This window comes from Microcaecilia unicolor, chromosome 1, assembly GCF_901765095.1.
Source record: "Microcaecilia unicolor chromosome 1, aMicUni1.1, whole genome shotgun sequence".
Classification (NCBI taxonomy): domain Eukaryota; kingdom Metazoa; phylum Chordata; class Amphibia; order Gymnophiona; family Siphonopidae; genus Microcaecilia; species Microcaecilia unicolor.
The window spans coordinates 202,735,987-202,757,186 of NC_044031.1; positions in this window are offsets into that span (position 1 = coordinate 202,735,987).

Below are 21,200 nucleotides of genomic sequence, written 5' to 3' on the forward strand. Positions count from 1 at the left end.
GTGCACTATGAATGCTGGCTCCTCCCACGACCAAATGGCTTGGATTTGGTTGTTTCTGAGATGGGCGTCCTCGGGTTCCATTATCGCCAAAAACCAGGGACGACCATCTCTAAGGACGACCATCTCTAAGGTTAACCTAAATGTTGAGATTTGGGCCTCCCCGACTGTATTATCGAAACGAAAGATGGACGCCCATCTTGTTTCAATAATACAGGTTTCCCTGCCCCTTCGCGGGGACATCCTGCGAGGACGCCATCAGGAAAACTTGGGCCATTCGATTATGCCCCTCCACGTATCTGGTGAAGTTGTTTGTTATTACTTACTTTAAAGTAATCCCAACCCATATAAATGAGAAAAGACAATTAACGATTTTATATGTATATTGTAAGGACTCCACCACCAGGAGACTCTTGGAAAAGTCTCCTGCACCAGGAGACTCTTCAGACCCTTGGCCCTTTAGCTGAGCTGTGTGCTGTTATCCACTGCTAAGGAGCACACCGCATTCCATAAGGTCAGATCATTATACTTTATTGTAATCCCTTTGTGTCAACTGCTCATCCAAATGTGGTTCCCATCACAGCATTTCTCAAGAAACATAGCAGTTCAACCGCAAAACAAAACAAAATAAACCAAAAGGTTCCAAAATCTCAGCAGTTCTTATAAAGCAGTTATGTAAAGCAATTCTTCAAACAAAGTAGCTCAAAAAGGGCTCATACTCCCAGCAGTTCATGTATAGCAGGTATGCAAAATAATTCTCCAAACATGGTAGCTCCAGAAAGGGTTCAACCCCCCCCCCCCCCCCCCCCAGCAGTTCATGTAAGCAGTTATGCCAAAAACCACAACTCTTCCTTTATCATATAATTGAACTTTGATTTGCATTCTCTATAAAGATACTGAGAGGTGCTATGATTATATTGAATTAATTAGCCCTTTGCTGGTAGGGTTTTGCACATATGAGCACTAATATATAAATTTAAATTTATCAGATATTTAGTGTGATGATATTTTTTTAGTCTCTTAACGTTTGAAGATAGTATTATGATAGCGGAGACTGGTTATTGTATGTATCCATATATATTTTGATATTTTAGTATCTAAATATGTGGTAACAAGAAGGTGCATATTTTTATATGACACACATGTAGGCATATTTAAGGCCTTAGTTTGGGCTGAATTAAGGCAAAGACATGAAGCATGTGTGTAATTTGTTTTAAAAACACATGTGTGACCCAGGAGCGTAGCCAGACCTCGGCGGGAGGGGGGTCCAGAGCCAAAGGTGGGGGGGCACATTTTAGCCCACCTCCGTCCACCACCAACCCTCCCCCACCACTTTCAACCCCCCACCGTCACCGCTGCAAGGTACCTTTGCTGGTGGGGGTCCCCAACCTCCACCAGCCTTAGTCTTCTTTAGCGCCGGTCTCCAGCGCATTCGCTGATCTGTGCTGTGAGTCCTGACATCCTTTAAGGAACGTGCAGGACTTGCTGGACATCAGGACTCACAGCACAGATCAGCGAATGCGCCGGAGACCGGCGCTGAAGAAGACTAAGGCAGGTGGGGATTTGGAACCTCCACCAGTAAAGGTACCTTGCGGCAGTGGCAGGTCGAAAGTGGCAGGGGAGGGTCAGTCGGGGGGGTTGAAAGTAGAGGGGGCCAGGACTAAATCTGTGGGGGCCCATGCCCCCGTGGCCCCACTTAGCTATGCCCCTGGTGTGAACATACTTCAACTGCTTCCATTTATACTGTACCTTTTACCAGGCAAATGTACATGTATGCAGGTGTCAATGTAGCTGAAATATCTGTAAATTCTGTAAGGCTACTTTATAAAGACAAATAGGATGAAGTATTTTGAGCAAGGGCATACAATGTTATATATTGTTCTAAGATTTATTAAATGTACGTGTGTATGTCTATACCTATATAGACATAGATGTATTTACATGCACATATTTTTGAAGATTAGCCCCCTCAGATACACAATAGGGGAAATTTTATATATGGCACCTTAAAAATCGGCGCCATAAAACCACATGATTAGGCATACTTTATAGAATACACTCATATGCTATTCTTGTGCCTAAAATGTAGGCACACCCATTTAGACTACCTAAAACCAGGCCTAAATACTTGGGCCTAAGTTAGGCGCAGATCAGGTGTATTCTATAATAGCGAGCATAGTTTTTTTAAATGCCCACAACTCGTCCATTCCATACCCATGGCCATGCCCCCTCTTTGACTGTGCGCATTAGAATTTATACACACCGCTTTATAGAATACGCCTAGAAGGTTGTGCGTGTAAATTCTAATTAAAGCCAATTAGTACTGCTAATTGGTTGTTAAGTGCCAATTATCAGCACTGATTAGCTTGTTAATCAATTAAGCTGTATCTGCAATTTGGCCATGTGGCCAAATTAGCGTGCACAACTTAAGGCGCATAAATAAAATTTGGGGGCTTGTGGACCTCCTACGCTACAGCATAAATAGACAATGAAACAATACCTGATTCAAACAATGCTTTGGGAGCTCATTATGAGTTAAAGAAGGTCCTAAGCTTAAAGGCACAGATATAAACATAAAAGTGTTGTAACTCATAGTCTCTCACTTTCCCTGCTTCGTTATATTTTAGGAAGCAATTTCGTCTTGCTAAAACTGACAGCACCCATGAGCTCACTCCCAGAAATTCATGCCAACAGCATTTTTGAAAGGTTATATTGAACATCTGAAATTTGTATTATTTTCTGGGTGAATTATATCTGTTTATTTCTTTACTGAAAGTGTCTGAGGCTAAAAAAAAAAACAGTAATAATCACAGAAACCTTAAAAAGAAACTAACTCATATATTTTTGCTTTTTATTGCATTGCCTGTAGTAATTTTTACACTGATTATTATACAAACAAATCAACATTATCTACAGATGGTGGCCAAGGATTTTAACCTAAACTCCTGGGACAACACATTTGTTCATAAAGCATAGTTTTGGGGAACTATAGATTTTGTAAATAAGAGTGCAGAGAATACTTTATTTCCTGTGATCTATTGATTAACTAAGATGGCCCTGGAACAGTATGTCTGCAGGGAGAATGAGGAAAATGCCACAAAGGGATGGAAAATGTTTTAAAGAAGCACATTCAATATGGAAAATAATGAAAGCCTCCTATTTGTTGGTGTGTGAATTTACTGCACATAGTGGAAGACTATGTGGAGTGGAACTGACTGTTTAAGTGGATGCAGATTGTGTATGTCTAAAGTAACATCAGTTTTAGAAATGAAAAGTACATGAATACTTTCCCTTCTACAATTGCCATCTTTGTGTTATCTAGCAACAGAGGGCACACATTTATATTTATGTACACTTTCCAAGCAGGATTAAATATATACATGTGCATTTGATCAGATTTATATATACAGTGCACTCCATTTAAGTGCACGTCAGATAAGCGCATGCTTTGTTTAACTGCATGCCGTACTTCGGTCCCATTTTTGGCACCATCGATTTCTATGGGGACAAACTTCGTTTTAGCGCACCACTGATAAGTGCAAGATTCGCTTATATGCATGGTTCAAGACCGCTGCTCTGCAGGAAAGACTCCGCATAATCGCGCGCATGGAATATGGAAGCCAATTGGCGCGTGACAACCAATGAGATTTCAAATTTACCACCCCTTTAACTGCCACAAGCAGAATAAGCGAAAGAATGTTGTTAGAGCGTACACCGGGGTCATCGTCATCATCGTTGCAGCGGCGGAACTGTAAGACTTTAGCACTGGCTGAACGAATAGAAGTTCTTAAAAAATTAGAAAACAAACAAAGTCAAGCATCTATTGCTAAAGAATATGGTGTCAATCCCAGTCAAATTTCACGTGTCTTGAAGCAGAAAGACCAGCTTCTGGAAGACTGGCAAAACACTACAAATCCACAATGGAAACGAAAACGGACAGGAAAAGCTGAGGAAGTAGAAGATGCTCTTCTTCGGTGGTTTTCTCGAGTCAGGAGCAGACAGTTTCCTGTCAGTGGTCCACTGCTTATGGAGAAAGCTAATCAGCTAGCTGAAAGTCTTGGACTAACTGAATTCAAAGCCACTGTTGGATGGTTGGAAAGATGGAAGGAGAGGAACAGCATAAAATTCAAGAAATAGCATGGTGAGAAACAAGACACTGATGACTTTGGTGCTGAAAATTGGGTTGTTTCAGTTCTTCCTACTATCTTGAACGAGTTGGCACCTTGTGACATTTTCAATGCTGACAAAACGGTCTCTACTTGCGAGCGATTCCTGATGGAAAACTTGCATTCAAACATGCCGAAACTACTGGAGGTAAAACGTTGAAGGACCGACTGACGATCCTCATTTGCTGCAATATGGATGGGACTGAGAAGTTGGAACCCCTCGCCATTGGAAAGAGTAAACAGCCCCGTTGCTTCAAGAATGTTAAGCGACTTCCTGTGTCATATGAGGCTAACGCAAATTCATGGATGACTGGGGAAATTTGGAAGCAGTGGCTAAAGAAGTTAGACACTAGAATGCGGGCACAAAAGCGTCAGATTTTGCTGTTTTGTGATAATTGTGCTGCACACAGGGATGATGTCAGGCTGTCTAACGTCAAGGTGGTCTTCCTGCCACCAAACACTACCTCTCTGATCCAACCTCTGGATCAGGGTATAATAGGCAATTTCAAACAACATTATTGGGCTCTTGTTCTACGTCATCTGATGAGCGTTATGGATGACCAGACTGGCAAGGATAAACATGCTGTTGAACTGGCTCGTAATCTATCACTGTTGGATTCCCTACATATGCAGAAAGAAGCCTGGAATCATGTTACACAGACAACCATTGTGAACTGCTACAAGCGGACAAGCTTTCTTAAAGATGTGGAGAGGGATGAAACAGATGCAGCTGTTGCAAACGCATCAGATGAAGAGGTTATTGGCATCCCAGCTGGTGTTACTGAAGAGGAATTCCATCGCTATGTAGCTGTTGATTATGATCTACAAACAGTTGAAGACAGCACTGATGTCGAGATATGCGCCTACACGCAGGCAACAGTGGCTGATGATGGAACAGATGATGAAATGAGCAGCGAGGCACATGCTGACGAAATTCAACAACCTCCTCCTGTCACTTTTGCAAGAGTGCTGGAGAGTCTCAACATCGTGCGGGCCTATCTGGAGGCCACTGGATGTCAGTGCTATGACAGTTTTTACCATCTGGCAGATGTAGTCTATGGAACTCACAGACCCAAGATTTTACAGACTACAAGGGACTATAACTGATTACTTCAAGTAAGCCTAATGTCAGTTAATGGAGACTGTATACTGTACATATAATAATAAACAGTACTGTACATATGTTTATCAGATGTCAAGCTTCTTTGGGTCACAATGGTTAAGTGTATGCTCTGGTTAACAGCATGCATTTCTTTGGTCCCAGACACGCACTCTGTGTATATATATATATATATATATATATATATATATACTCTCCTTTTTGCAAAGTATATGTGTAACCATGTTTTACATGTGGAAGATCAATTTAAAATGACCTCTATAAAGTCAATAAGCCTTATGCTGTAGGGCCAGAACCAGATCACCTATTTGTAAGCATATGAAACCTGAACCAAGCCATCATGGGTTCTGCTGCAAGGAACATTGGACTTGACACTACAGTTAAAGCCATGCTCCTAGAGTGTGAAGAATGAATATATGCATTATATTCTACTGTGTACTGTATATGCTCTGAACATAGGGATTTTTCAGCATCATATTTAGCATGGAAGATCTTAAAAATTCAGCAAGGTTGCCATCATCTGTAGCCAGTCCTGATACCACTGCATTCTTCATCTGTCTTCCATCTCTCATCACTGAGGATATGGTTCATCTAACTGCCATGTGATAGCAGATCTCTGACTGGCTCTGCCATCATTAGTGGGCTCTGACTCCTCCAATCAGAGAGGCTGCTTCCCGTGCTAAGAAATTTGCATATAACACAGCTGACACACAGTGAAACTAATACCTATAAGCAGGACTGTGATTTTTTCCAACTTTGCTTCTACAGGTACCCAAGATCCTGAGGCATACTGCTGCCATGCTGCCTTTCAATGCAATACTCTGAAGACTTATAGATTGTATTGGACATTAGACTGCCTTGTCTGCCCCTTTGTTCACCTCTGTGGCCTCAATGTTGGCTGACACACATAGCTCACTGACTGGGAACAGGTTGGCTGAAGTCTATGTAAGGAAAAACACTCCAGCCCCATTATGGAGCAAGGGACATTTCTAGATCCAGAGTTTGCATCCTGTCTGCCATGGAAAGGTTGTATGACTGTTCATGCTATTCTCCTAGAGGTCATGGACTAGATAGATAAGGTTTATGTCAGTCTGAAAATCAGCATTTAGATATCCTTATTGCATGGATGTCCACATCCTGATTTTATAAAATGCCAGGATATGGATGCCCAAAAATGTAGCACATCCTTATGGCAAGGAGACATGTGTTTTGGGCAGGCCTAGAGAGGTACGGAAATATGAACATCCAACTCTAATTTCAGAAAGGGAAGCAACATCTATGTCCAAAATGATAGACATTGTTATTTAGACCTGGTACTTGGCACATCCAGGTTACAGAAAGGTGCTTAGCTATCCACTGAAGGGATTAAGGCAAGTCACCAACTTAATCCTCCAGTAGTTGCTGTCACCCTTCCTCCCCTGAATCTGAATCTAGCAAAGGAACTGAGCACCATGACAGCCTCAGGAATTACAGACATTTGTGGTACTAAAATCTTTTTAAAATTAACTCCTTAACAGATCTCCATGCAGAGTTGAGGAACAGATTAAAGATTAATGCAGCTTGGTGAGAACCAAGGGACCCAAGCTCAAATCCCACTTTAACTCTTTGTGATTATTTTTCTTTTTTTAAATTGTGAGCTCTCCAGGACTGTTGGTTTACAGGACATCTATTTCAACTCAGTGTAGATTTAGTCTTATTTAATACACAGATTGTACCAGTAGCATCATTCTGGTACTTGGGAATAATAATTGACTTCAGATTATTGTTCAAGTAGACAGTATGGGCTGTTAATTCTACTTCTGTAATCTAATACAACAAAAACTGAAAAAACAGCCAATCAAACTCCCAAAGAGGCTCATTTTCAAACCACATAGACTTACAAAGTCACATAGGTTACTGTATAACTTTGTAAGTCTATATGTTTTGAACATGAGCACCAAAGGGTTATATGGAGTAAATAACAAAAATGTGGGATTTACCCTCAGAAACTTAGGCTCCCACCTAGGTTTGACCTACAAGACACTATTATCTATGTAAGATTTCTTTATATTCCTGGCAGAGTCATTTGTTCTCTAATTGATCATTGGTTAGTGCTTCCTTGTCCAACAATTGCTAAGGTTAGGTTGAATAAACAGTGCATTTTTCTTTACTTCACCTTTTCAATGGAATAATCTTCCTAGTTCAATATGAGGAGAGTTATCTTTTCAAGGTTTTAAAACTCAAAGTATTATTTTTTTAGAGAGGCTTTTGATGAGGCATTGGGTTAGGTACTTGGGAATTTATCCTGCACTTGCAATTTACACTTCTTATTTCAAATTTGTTATTGAAGTTCTTTTCTTTACATCTATTTTGATTGTACACTGCTTTTGCCTGTATTGTCAATAAAGGTGGTATGGCAAACTTAAATAAACTACATTTATTTTATTTATTTATTTATTTATTTATTTGTAGCATTTGTATCCCACATTTTCCCAACTATTTGCAGGCTCAATGTGGCTTACATTATGCCGTGATGGCGATCGACATTTCCGGGTACAGAATTTGAAATGGTAATACATTTAGTTGTATACATACATGGTAAAGAGGAATACATTGTGGTATTGCATAGAGGTTCCTAAGTGATAAAATGAGTTGTAGCATAAGTTAGGTCATCGACTATAGAGATGTCATCTTCAATTTAGGAAATAGATTGGTAGTGCGTATTGTGTAGCTTTCTTTAATAGCAGTGAGGTTAAGCAGTCAAGTGACAAGAGTTCGGTTTTGTCTAGTTCGTGTAAAGTCTATTTATTTTGTATATAAGGTGGAACATTATGGTAAGCCTTCTTGAACAGGTTCGTTTTCAGTAGTCTACGGAAGATTGTTAGGTCATGTATTGATTTTATGGCCTTCGGCAATGCGTTCCATAGTTGCGTGCATACGTAGGAGAAGCTGGATGCGTATGTGGATTTATATTTCAGTCCTTTGTAACTGGGATAGTGGAGATTTAGGAATGTTCGAGATGATCTTTTTGCATTCCTAGTAGGCAAGTTTACGAGGTCTGACATATAGGTCGGAGCTTCCCCGTGAACGATTTTGTGGACCAGGGTGCAAACTTTGAATGCAATTCGTTCTTTTAAAGGGAGCCAGTGTAGCTTTTCCCTTAGGGGTTTGGTGCTTTTCGTATTTCGCTTTCCCAAATATGAGTCTGGCTGCTGTGTTTTGAGCTGTCTGAAGCTTCTTAATGACTTGTTCTTTGCATCTGGCATAGAAGGCATTGCAATAATCTAGATGACTTAGCACCATTGATTGTACCAGGCTATGGAATATTTCCCTTGGGAAGAAAGGTTTGATCCTTTTAAATTTCCACACTGAGTAGAACATTTTCTTTGCAGTATTTTTCGCATGGTCTTCGCATGCCCCCTCCACGCCCCCCCCCCCCCCCCCACAGCGTGAATGCGACTCATCGGGCCCGGTCTCTTCCAACTGTGCCCGTGTACCACTGCCAGCACTAAGCTCCTCCTAGGAACCGTCCCGAATCTGGGTCGGATCCTAGGAGGAGCTCAGTACTGGCAGTGGAACACAGGCATAGTTGGAAAAGACCGGGCCCGACGAGCCGCATTCATGCTGCGGAGGGAGGGGACACATGGGGGACAGGGCAGCAGGCACCGGCGAGAGCAGCTGCAGAATGCAGATAAGCATCCACAATGCTGTGTCAGTTCAGCCTCAGACGGGCCTCAGCACTCCCCCACTACCATAAACAGGGCCAGGTGCAGGATCTGGGCAAGTCACTTAACCCTCCATTGCCCCATGTAAGCCGCATTGAGCCTGCCATGAGTGGGAAAGCGCGGGGTACAAATGTAACAAAAATAAAAAATAAAATAAAATCCAGCGCAGTCTGCAGTGCTCTGCTCCACGTGCACACTGACTGCATATTGTGCATAACTGTAGTCTTTTGAAAAACAACAACATTCAAGCCCAGGTAAAAACAAATGTTTTAATTTTTATTATGTGTAATGCTGGACTGCTGGTGGGTGTCAGGGTAGGGATAGGCTCAGTGCCCAGGTTAAAATAAATTTTAAAAAAAGGTTGTAGACATGTTGGTGTGAATGGTCTCTTTTTTAATTTTAATTTTAACCTGGGCACTGCAGAGCCTTTCCCCACCTAGAAACCCACCAACATTAAATACAAAAAACGTTTTAAAAATTATTTTAACCTGGGCCTGGGTACTGCAGAGCCCAGGATTTAAAAAAAAAAAAAAACGTTTTGTATTAATATAGGTGGGTTTCTGGGTGGAGGTGGGCTCTGCCATGCGCAGGACATTAAAATACAAAATGTTTTATATTTAATGCTAGTGTGCTTTAAGGTGGGATGGAGTGAGATTAGGAAGGGCGGGAGAGATGCAAGACGGGAGATGGGTAGGGCTTAGGACAGGGCTGATGTTGGGCTACAGGGAGGGGTAGGGTAGGGCTAATGCCTAGCTACAGGATGGATGGTGCAAATCATGTCATGTGTTGAGGTGTTTGCCATTATAGTAGACATGTCTGGTCAAGTTTAAGATACGGGATAATGTAATTACATAAAAATATTGTTTTTTTTCTATAAAGTATGTATGTGGTTAATGTTGATGCAGGGCAGCTGTTAGGCAGAAATTCATGATCAAATGCATTCTAAGACATTATTTTGTAGTATTCCAAGAAACACTACTCATACTTATATACATAGTGCCCACCCATATTAGCTCTGGGCCCACCCAAAATGTCAGGTCTGGCTACGCCACTGCAAACAAGCGAAAGTAAGGAAGAGGTTGAGAACTACAGGCCAGTACGTCTGACTTCTGTGGTAAATAAATTAATGGAAATATTTTTAAAACAATGAATAGTAAAGTTTTTGTAATCTAATGGATTACGAGACCTGCAGCAACATGGTTTCAATACAGGTAGGTCTTGTGAGACAAATCTGATTAATTTCTTTGACTAGGTGACCAGAGAGTTAGATCGAGGGAAAGCACTAGATGTGGTATATTTAGATATTAGCAAAGCCGTTGACATGGTTCCACATAGACAACTAATAAATAAACTAAGTGCCCTTAATATGGGCCCTAAAATAACTGAATGGGTTAGGAACTGGTTGAGTGGAAGGTGACAGAGGGTAGTGGTAAATAGAACTCATTCTGAAGAAAAGGATGTTACCAGTGGTGTGCTGCAAGGTTTGGTTCTTGGGCTGGTTTTTGTTTTACATTTATATAAGCAATATTGCTGAAGGGCTGTCTGGTAAGTTTTGCCTCTTTACAGATGATACCAAAATCTACAATAGGATAGACACCCCTGATGGTGTGGATAACATGAGGAAGGACTTAGCAAAGACAGAGGAATTTGGCAGCTAAGATTTAATGCAGGGTCATGCATTTGGGCTGCAAAAAAAAACAAGGGAACAGTACAGTTTTGGAGATGAAGAACTTTGTGCACAAAAGAGGAGTGGGATGGGTGTGATCTATGTGATGATTTTGAGGTGGCCAAACAGGTAGAAAAGGCGACAGTGAAAGCTAAAAGGATGCTTGAGTGTATAGAGAGAGGAATGGCCAGTAGGAAAAAGAAGGTGATGATGCTCCTGAGAAGACCTCATTTAGGAGCCCTTTTACAAAGGCGCACTGAAAAATGGCCTGTGGTAGTGTAGACTTATGTTTTGGGTGCGTGCAGAATCATTTTTCAGTGCACCTGTAAAAAATGCCTTTTTAAATTTTTGTCAAAAATGGACGTGCGGCAAAGTGAAAATTACTGCGCGTCTATTTGGGGTCTGTGACCTTACCGTCAGCCATTGACCTAACGGTAAAGTCTCACACAGTAACCGGGCAGTAATGACCTACGTGCATCAAATGCCACTTGGCGTGTATCCAATATTGCGGTAGCTAGGCGGTAACTCCATTTTGGCACGTGTTGGGCACACATAGGTGCATACGCGGCTTAGTAAAAGGGCCCCTTAGAATATTGTGTACAATTCTGGAGACCATACCTTCAAAAAGATATAAACTGGATGGAGTTGGTCCAGAGGGCGTCAGCTAAAATGGTCAGTCATAAAGCGTATGGGGACAGAACTTAAAGATCTCAATGAGGATTATATGCAGACCACTGCGGTCAGCACTGAGCCCAGATATTCAATGCCAGGCTGTTTCCAGTGATGGGCATTGAATATCCGGATGTATTTTGGCCGGTTTCAACTTAACTGGCCAAGTTTATGTTCAGTACTTGCTGGTTAAGTTGAAATTGTCCAAAGATAGGCCTGTAACTTTGGCAGACTAAATTGGCCACCAAACTTAGCCAGCGATGCACTGAATATCGGCGGATAGCCAGTCATATCACACAATATAACTGGCTATTCACTAAGCACTAACCAGCGATATTCAGAGGGAGATAAAACTAGCCAGCTATCTCCCACTAAATATCACCGGATAGCTGACTAAATGCCATTTAACTACCCAGGATCCATCCCTGGCCAGTTAAATGGTTTTAAATTTTGAGGGAAATATGTATACTTTGAAAGAAAGGTGTGAGAGAGATTATATGATAGAGACATTTAAATACCTACGTGGTACAAATGCACAGGAAGTGAGTCTCTTTCAATTGAAAGAAGCTGTGGAACAAAGGGGCATAGGATGAAGGTGAAAGGGAAAAGACTCAGAAGTAACCTGGGAAATACTTCTTCATGGAAAGGGTGGTGAACTTGTGGAATGGCCTCCCAGTGGAGCTGGTGGAGACAAAAACAGTATCTGAATTCAAGATAGCTTGAGTCAAGTACATAGGATCTCCAAAGGAGTGATAGGGAGAGTAGATGGCATGGATGAGCAGATTGGATAGCCCATATTGAGGATCATTCTAGAGTGCTAGAAGTTATTCTGGATTTCACTTTGTCTTTTGAAGAACAGATTAATGCCCTTAGTAGAAGATTCTGAAGCAGTTATGCTTCCACAATTAGATTATTGTAATTCACTTTACTCTCATATTTTGACAAATCATTAAAATGTTTACAATTGATGCAAAATACAGCCATAAGATTAATTAGTTGTATTGGGCGTTTTGAAAGTGTGGTTCCCATTTTTCGAGATTATCACTGGCTAACAATACCTAAGCATATAGATTTCAAGACTCTTTGTCTAATTTTCAAATCAATATTTAGTTGAATTCTGAGGGCTTAAGTGAGCTGTTGATATTTTCATCTGTTGACAGAAAACAAAGGAACTGAAGAGGACATTCTTCAGACAAACCAACCTACCTTATTTTATCATTACAGTTTTTGTCAGGTAAATGATTTTTAAAATTGTTCAGTCAGACATAAATCCAAGATAGATCACCTAGAGAAAGGTTGTTGAATATGCTTGTTTTAGTTGAGGATTTTATCAACTTGTCTTATTTTTAATGTGTTACTTTCTTTTGTATAGGGGAAGTCAAGGATGGCTAACACTCAGGAATAGCTCATCCATGATCAGATATCAATTCTCACCTGTCATGCAAATTCGTTAGGTTTCATAGATTATGATTTTAATTATTGCATGCAAGCTTTTCAAATAGAGGCAGAAAACTGTGCAGTGAGTTCTATCTTTAATGCACATTATTGGTATATAATGGTAAAATATTATTTCAGATTTCACCACTGTTAGCCATTGCACAAAACCAAAGTGATAGCTTGTTTCTTTACGCAATCCACTTTGTAGCAGCTGGAAGAATGTTCACTCTCTGATTTACCCTTAATCCAATACACATAAAACTCATGTTCAAACTAGGAATCACAGCTGTGACTACTCTTGGATTCCCATCCAGCTGAATGTATTTGCCATCAAATTATTGTCCAGGTTTCTAATTATGGCAATTTGGATTCCTAACTTTTCATCTAAACAAAATCCCTGCACAATTTACTGTTTGAAACTTCAGAAACATTGATTGGGATGTCAGCTTCAAAGATGGCCTATCAGTATATTAGTAGCACCTGAATTAGAGGAGAATTTCCAAAGATGAAATGGAAAGAAATAAAACCATTTTACAGTTCTTTTCAGGAAGATAACATGAAGAGAATATATTGAAGAAAAACAACAGAAATAAAAGATACTATATGGGAATTGTGTTACAGTTCAAAATTTCCACTTCTATGAACAGTAATCATTGTAAGACTTTTTTTTAAATAGGCTATTGTGTTACTGTTATCCAGTTATATCCTAATGTACAAACTAGGCCAAACTAAAATATGCAGTCAATACAAAGCAGCACTGGATATTTAGCAGTACAGTTATATTGCAGACTTGTGCCTTCTCTTCTTTATAAGGCATCAACAGTTACAGTTAGAATTAACAGTTACAATTAACTCATTATTGCACCTTTATAAAACAAAAACCTTGATTTTCTCAAGATACATCCTAAATATCTTCCTAAAGGTGAAAATAAACTCATAATTTGGTACTTTTTTTCCACTTTAGTCTTTATTGAAGTTTCAACAGGTATATGAAACCATGAAAAACACAGGCATCTAGAAAAAATAACAGATAAACCCGTCATCTTTCGATACATTGTAAGCACAAAGAGATTAGTTTAAACAATCACCTCACTCATAGGACATCAAGCTTAGAAGGTACAATTCCACCCCCCCCCCCCCCCCTGCGAGAATCAGACCAATCAGAAACTTTGATTTTAATATTACAATAAAAATAGTAATAAAACTAAACTAATAATAAAGTTAAATCAAATTAAATTTAGAGTAATATAAAAGGTATTGTGGCAGGCATGGCCAGTCACAATCTGAGGAGACCAGGAAGAAAAGGTTGGTAGGAAGCAAAAGTACAGTAGTTTCCCCCTATTTTTTTTTATTTGTACCCCGCGCTTTCCCACTCATGGCAGGCTCAATGCGGCTTAGGTACTTATTTGTACCTGGGGCAATGGAGGGTTAAGTGACTTGCCCAGAGTCACAAAGAGCTGCCTGTGCCTGCAGTGGGAATCGAACCCAGTTCCCCAGGACCAAAGTCCACCACTCTAACCACTAGGCCACTCCTCCATTAAAGAAGGAGCAAGGGAGAAAACTGTCTTTTTCTGAGCAAGTAGGCTGGCAGGTTCCTGGAAAACCTGGTTACTGGAACAGGCAGAGATCCTGGGAAGAGGAACAGGTAGGAAGCAAAGCCCAGGAAGCTGGGAAGACACATGGCTTGAGGAATACAGAGGAGGACTATGGAAATTATAGTTCCCTGCCAGTGAGCAGAGGATTCCTTGATTGCCCAGCAGGCAGTGTGAGAGGGGCAGACAGGCAGCCTGGGAGCTGTAGTACCAGGAGCTGCTCACTGCAGGGGAAGCAATCAGTCCTTAGCTACCTACCATCTGCAGAGGAGGATGTGGCTTTCTGGCTGCAGCAGACAAGTAGCATATTAACATGCTCTGCTGCACACAAAGTACAGGGCCTAGGTGAGGTGAAACAGACTCCAGTTGAAACTTGAGAAACTAGATCTGGAGAGCCAGATGCTGCTCCAGGCAAGGGCTGGGAGAATTAGAGGTGCTTTGTCTGCAGAAAGGGAGAAGAGCTTGGTGTGAAAACTATCCCAAGAAGGCTGCTTAAAGACACAGGATAAAGACAACTGGAAAGATGAGATACAGCAACTATAGGGCTGAGAGGGAAAAGGTTTAGTGCTACTCTGTTTTGCACAGTGGGAGGAGTACTTAAGGTGAAGCTAACTCTGGGAAGTTGCACAGGGGGCAAGGAGAGGGTGAAGGAAGCTAGAAAGGTATGGCAGCTACTCTGTAGAAGTTTGCTATTGGGCCAGGTACAAAGGAAGCCACAGGTGGACTTTAGTGGTTCTTCCTAAGCTTTGTATTCTTTTTCTTTTTTATTAAGAAGTTTACAAATTAATTCAAGAATACATTCTTGATACAGAAAAGATAAGTATTACTATTCAAAAAGCAACATTAAAGAAATATAAACCTTTTAAAGATCTTTAGTCCACAAATAAGGGAGGCATCACAATATCAGTGGAAATTTAAAGAATCGTTCTTCATTAAAGAAATATGAGGCTAGAAAGGAGATTCCAGGATTACTTAATTATTAAATTATAGAGTCGATGTAATTACTACTCTTGGTTGTGTTGAAGGAGTCACAGCTGTCTTAGAATCCAAAAAAATACTTAATTGTTTAGGATCAAAGAATACATATTTGACTGAGTTCAGTTTCAATACACGTTTGCAGGGGAAATTCAACCAGAAAAGACCGCCCAATTGTATTACTCTTGGGCGTAGTTTAAGAAACTCTTGACGCCTCTTTTGGGTTGCTTTAGAAACATTCAGAAACATTCTAACTTTACAATTCAGAAAGAGTTGATCTCTATGAAGAAAAAATTGTTTCAGTACCCAGTCTCTATCCGGTTGTAATACAAATGTCACTATTTTATTTATTTATTTATTGCATTTGTATCCCACATTTTCCCACCTCTTTGCAGGCTCAATATGGCCACCCATCTTGATTCGATAATACGGGTTTCCCCGCCCCTTCGCTGGGATGTCCTGCAAGGACGTCCTCAGGAAAACTTGGCTGCCCCATTCGATTATGCCCCTCCACAGGTTTTATCCTTCTGGACATATGATCTATTTTTGAATGAGATGAATTTGAAAGTAATCTAAAGATAACAAAATGGAAGAAAATTAATGGCTCCATATTTTTCTGTACAAAAATCCTTGGTAACTAAATTATTGAATCCTTTCTGGCAAAAAAAAAAGTTTGCTTTACAGTGAACATTGGTTACTGATTTCCTATTGAATTCCTTTAAAATTCTCATGTTGGCAAACCGAGTTGGTTTCTCTTCTTGCCTCAGTAGTGCCCTTGTATCCTATACACAATCTCTTGTACCTGTCACGACTGTGGTCGTGATCCCTCTCTGACTCACCTTATGTCCCGATGGTCAGCTGCTGAGCTGGCTACTGTCTGCATTGTTTCTTTCCTGTGTGTTTCAAGCCTCACTTTGGGTTCAGTGTATTTCCTGCCTCTGTTCTGTAGGGTTCCACTTCCTGTGTGTTTGAAGCCTCACTTTGGTGTTCAGTGTGTCACCTGCCTCTGTCCTGTGGGGTTTCCACTTCCTGTGTGTTTCAAGCCTCACTTTGGTGTTCAGTGTGTATTTCCTGCCTCTGTCCTGTTTATAAGGAAGTGGTGCACTTTCATTCAGGGCCTTTGCAATGTCAAAGGTCTCCAGGTTAGTCCGTGTGCAGTGTAACACTCCTGCCTTGTTCTAGTCTGCATGCCTGTGGGCAATTCTGCCTTGATTTCTTGTTGCTTTGTTCATAGCCTGTGTGCCTGTGGGCACTTCTGTCGTGATTCCTTGTTTAGGGTGCCTGTGTGCACTTCTGCTTCTTTCTTCTTGGTCTGTTTGTGTGCTAGGTTCAGCCTTCAGCCTTAGTTCTGTTGTTTGTCTGTGTGGGTCAGCTTTGTATCCTGCTTCTGTCTGCCCTGTTTGTCTTCAGCTCCAGTCCCCTTCCTGCTTGCCTCTGCCCTGTTTGCTTTCAGCTTCTGTTCCTGCCAAGCTTTTTTGAGTATCCTGAATCCTGTTCCTGTCAAGCCAAGTCCGTCCCAGCATCTGGTTCCAGCCAAGCCAAGCTTGTTAGTCCAGTCCTTCTTGGGAGGTTTTGCCTCCTGCTACCACTCAATGACAATAGGCAAAGGGCTCACATTATTCCAGAGTTCGTGACTGTTTGTTTAAAGCCTGGGATCTTGACAGCACCCTACGTTCAGTCCAACAGAATATTTAGTAATTACCTTGTACCATATAGTTAAATTTGAACCCATGTATTAGGCACGCCCCAGTCCCATCTTCGCTACGCCTCTGACACGCCCCCATGAACTTTGGTCATCCCCGCAATGGAAAGCAGTTGAGGACGCCCAAAATTGGCTTTCGATTATGCAGATTTGGGCGACCCTGTGAGAAGGATGCCCATCTTGTGATTTGTGTCAAAAGATAGGCGTCCTCTTTCGAAAATAAGCCTGATAGTGATACCTTTTAATATATTCAGCAAATAATAGAAATAATACAATCAGAATAGAGGCAGATCTTGCCTGGAGTGCATTATCTTTGATCAATGTGCATGTAATAAATATTAATTTAACAACAAGCTAGGCCAATGTCACAATAGATCCAAATATCAAAGACAAAGAATAGTTAAAGAATTCACATATAGTCAATACTTCATTTTTTCAAACAGATTTTTAAAATTTAATGCTGTAAGTTTTCCACACTCTAAAGTTCACAGAACAAACACAACATCCCAGAGCTCAGGATGAGCTACAAGTACAATGTATGCATCTCATGTGTGAACTCCTACAAATACTTCCAAACCCCATTAGAAAAAGTACGCTGTGACAGACAGCAGACGGAACCAACCAATTATGCCCCGAAGCAAATTGCATGACTGTGAATAGAAATGAGTTGCAGTGGCTTATTCAGTTCAAAGTCTGAAGCTAATCAGATAGATTTTGCTGCACTTGTACATGAATGAGCTTCAACTGAACAGTTACAACAATATTCTTCATACATATGTGTAAAAATTCAGACAACGTATAGTACATACTAAGGACAATAACGAAATCAGAAGTTTTATTTCAATTATTAGGAAAGGAATGGAAAGCAAAAATGAGAATGTTATCATGTCTTTGTATTACTCCATGGTGCAACCGCACCTCGAATACTGTGTGCAATTCTGGGCACCACATCTCAAAAGATACAGCCAAATTAGAAAAGGCCAATGAAAATGATAAAAGAGATGGGACAACTTCCCTATGAGGAAAGGCTAGGGCTCTTCAGCTTGGAGAAGAGATGGCTAAGGGGAGAAATGATAGAGGTCTATACAATAGTGCAGTGGAATGGGTAGACGTGAATCTCTTGTTTACTCTTTGCAAAAATACTAGGAATATGAGGCACACAGTGAAGCTACTAAGTAGTAAATTTAAAATGAACCTTAGAAAATATTTCTTCACTCAATGTGTAATTAAACTCAGGAATTCATTGCCAGAGAATATTATAAAAGTAGTTAGCTTAACAGGGTTTAAAAAAGGTTTGGATCATTTCCAAAAAGAAAAGTCCCTATGCCATTATTAAGATGGACTTAGGAAAATCCACTGCTTTTTTCTAGGATAAGCAGCAAAAAATCTGTTTCACAGTTCTGGGATCTTGCCAGGTACTTGGCCACTGTTGGAAACAGGATACTGGGCTTAATGGACCTTCGGTATGTCCCAATATGGCAACGCTTATATTCTTATATAAAAAAGTATCAAATTATGCAGCTAGCATGTGATTAAAATAAAATTCTCATTGCAATTTCTGCAGATAAAACACCATTTTACCCATGGAAATGGAGGCATTCTTGAGGTAGGTTTAGGATAGTGATGAAAGCAATGCAGGAATGCAGCAGGAGGTGCAATTATTTGTGGGAACTTGTTTCTAAAACAATTTTCAAAATGAAAGTATGAATATGCATTCACTTTAAAAATGGATGCAAAATCCACAGACAAAACATACCCATGTACTTTGCAGCAATGTAGGATATATGAAGCTTGGGTCCTGATATATTATGAGTGCAATGAGACTTTAACTGCACGCTGAAGTAAGATCATCTCTAGATGCTAATTTCTGCTACTTTAGATAAACCTTCCCGGTGACACAATTAGTTAACAAATCTGTAAAATCCTGAAAAATTAACACTCACCCCCCCCCCCCCTCTTTTACAAAGCCACGCTAGCGACTGCCGGTGCAGCAATGTCTACATAGCCCATTCAAACCAGGCAGCGTGCAGCAGTGCCTGATTACCACCAGGTACACACCGGAACTACAAAAAAAAAAAATATATATATATATATATATTTTGCACCGCCAGATATGACAGCGCACTAGGGGTGGTAACTACCACTGGGCTGCTGCTATAGCCCAGAAGTACTTCCTTTTTAGCGAGCAGTAAGCCTGCGTTGGGCTTACCGACACTTTGTAAAAGGGGCCCTGACATCCATATTCTCCACTTTATTGAGATATAAATTTTAAAAAATTATAAAAAGTTTAAAAAGGGGAGAATAGATAATCTTGAGATTTTTGCTATTGAGAGAAGGATTTTGTTTTGATATTTATGCTTTACCTCTCTTACTCTTGAAGATCTTCCTATACACGCCATAATAATTAGTAAGATGAGTATTTTTATGTGCTCACGTTTGTATTTTAATTAATAAACTGTATGTATTTCGTTTTCATGCATACTTTTTTATTTGTCTTTTGTTTTTGTTTTTACAGTGCTTTCGTCTGTATTCCTTCCTTAAGCATTGACATGATTCAAGGAGAGAAATAATTTGTAATATGTAGGGATTTTACTATTGATGCACAGTAGATTGCACATACCATACTCAGATTTATGCTAGAGAGTCAGTCCTTTTACACTCAGAGTGAGCCAGACTTTTTTTTAAATAAAATGACTTTCACACTTATGATGTGTGCAATGCCTTTCCTTGTGTCTGAGCCCTATCTCTGCTGTGCTCATTTCAATTTATTTTCTGTCAGGTGTCTCCCTATGGAGTCAGTCTGCTCTGCACCACAGAACCTGACTTTATGCTGGCACATAAACTCAGGCAGGGTCAAGCCCTTCTGTACCTAAGCCCTGTGTGCTCTTTTTTTCTTTCTATGTCAAAGCCTAATAAATTTTACCACTTTACCCTCTGAAGCCAAGAGAGAAATAGCAAGGACATGGCACTGGTCTTGGATCCATGATGGCCATCATTAGCCATGAAGCAAACAACATGAAGCAAGCCAGTAGATATGGAAGTAGACAATTTATTAAAACAAGAATCGACGTGGCCACATTTCTGAACATACATTAAAAAAAAAACTAGCAGCTGAAAGAAACGCACTGGAACCACTCCAATAAGTGCAGGTGGTTCCAGTGCATTCCTTTTGGCTGCTGATTTTTTATGTATGTTCAGTTTTGCTTCAAGTGCGCACCACTGATACTGAAGCAGGCACTTTTGTTTGCCAAACTACAGTCCATGTTGACTCTTCAGTATCTAGTTTTTCAAATAAATTTGCTACAATCAACCTCTGGAGACACTGTGTTTTTGGTTGGCCCAAGTCCCTTCACTACTTTTCCAGTGATTTTTACTTCACCATAGGGGATTTTTCCTTGTTCCCAGTGTTGCTAACTCTCTGGGTAGTACCAGGGCAAGTCCAGAGGTAGAGTTGGTCAGACCCAAAAGTTATCTGAATACCATATATATTCGGTGCCAGAGAACAGCTAACTGGGCATGTCGGATCATTTATAATTCGCTATTTGGGTGCGGCATTGAATATCGGCCATACCCAGTACTGAATCAATTTGTGGGGCTATAAGTATATGTGTGTGTACATTCACATTTCTATCTATTGATTGTCAGGGGGCACAGGCATGATGACAGTCAATCGCCAGACTCTCCGCCACAAGCTCGCACGAGCACTTTTTCTTCAGCCAGCCCAGGCTCAGTCAACCGCCTAAGCAGAGTTTGCCTCTGAGAATTAGCACAATTTGGAAATGGTATGGCCCTAAAGGAGGGTACTCTGTCTACCTGACCCTCTTACCCCAAGTAACAGACCCTCTCTCCCCCTCTTCAGCCTAAGCCACCAAGCTTCCTAAGGACTCCGTCCCCTTTAACAAAGAACCAGTCTCCAATTAATATATGCTCCAAGCTGCCTTCTTTTCATTTAGGAGGATAATTACAGTCTGCAAACTTCCTCCTCTCCACTCAAGAGGGTAATTATAACACATAAGGTTTTACTTTTATTTCTCTAACAATGAACAGGCTAACCATAGACTTTCTCCATAGGTTCCATGCCCCTCTCACAGCATTCATTCTCAGCAATGCTTTGAAAACAAACCTCACTAAGGAAGAAACACTAGAGCCCACCTTCCTATGGCTTCTTTTTT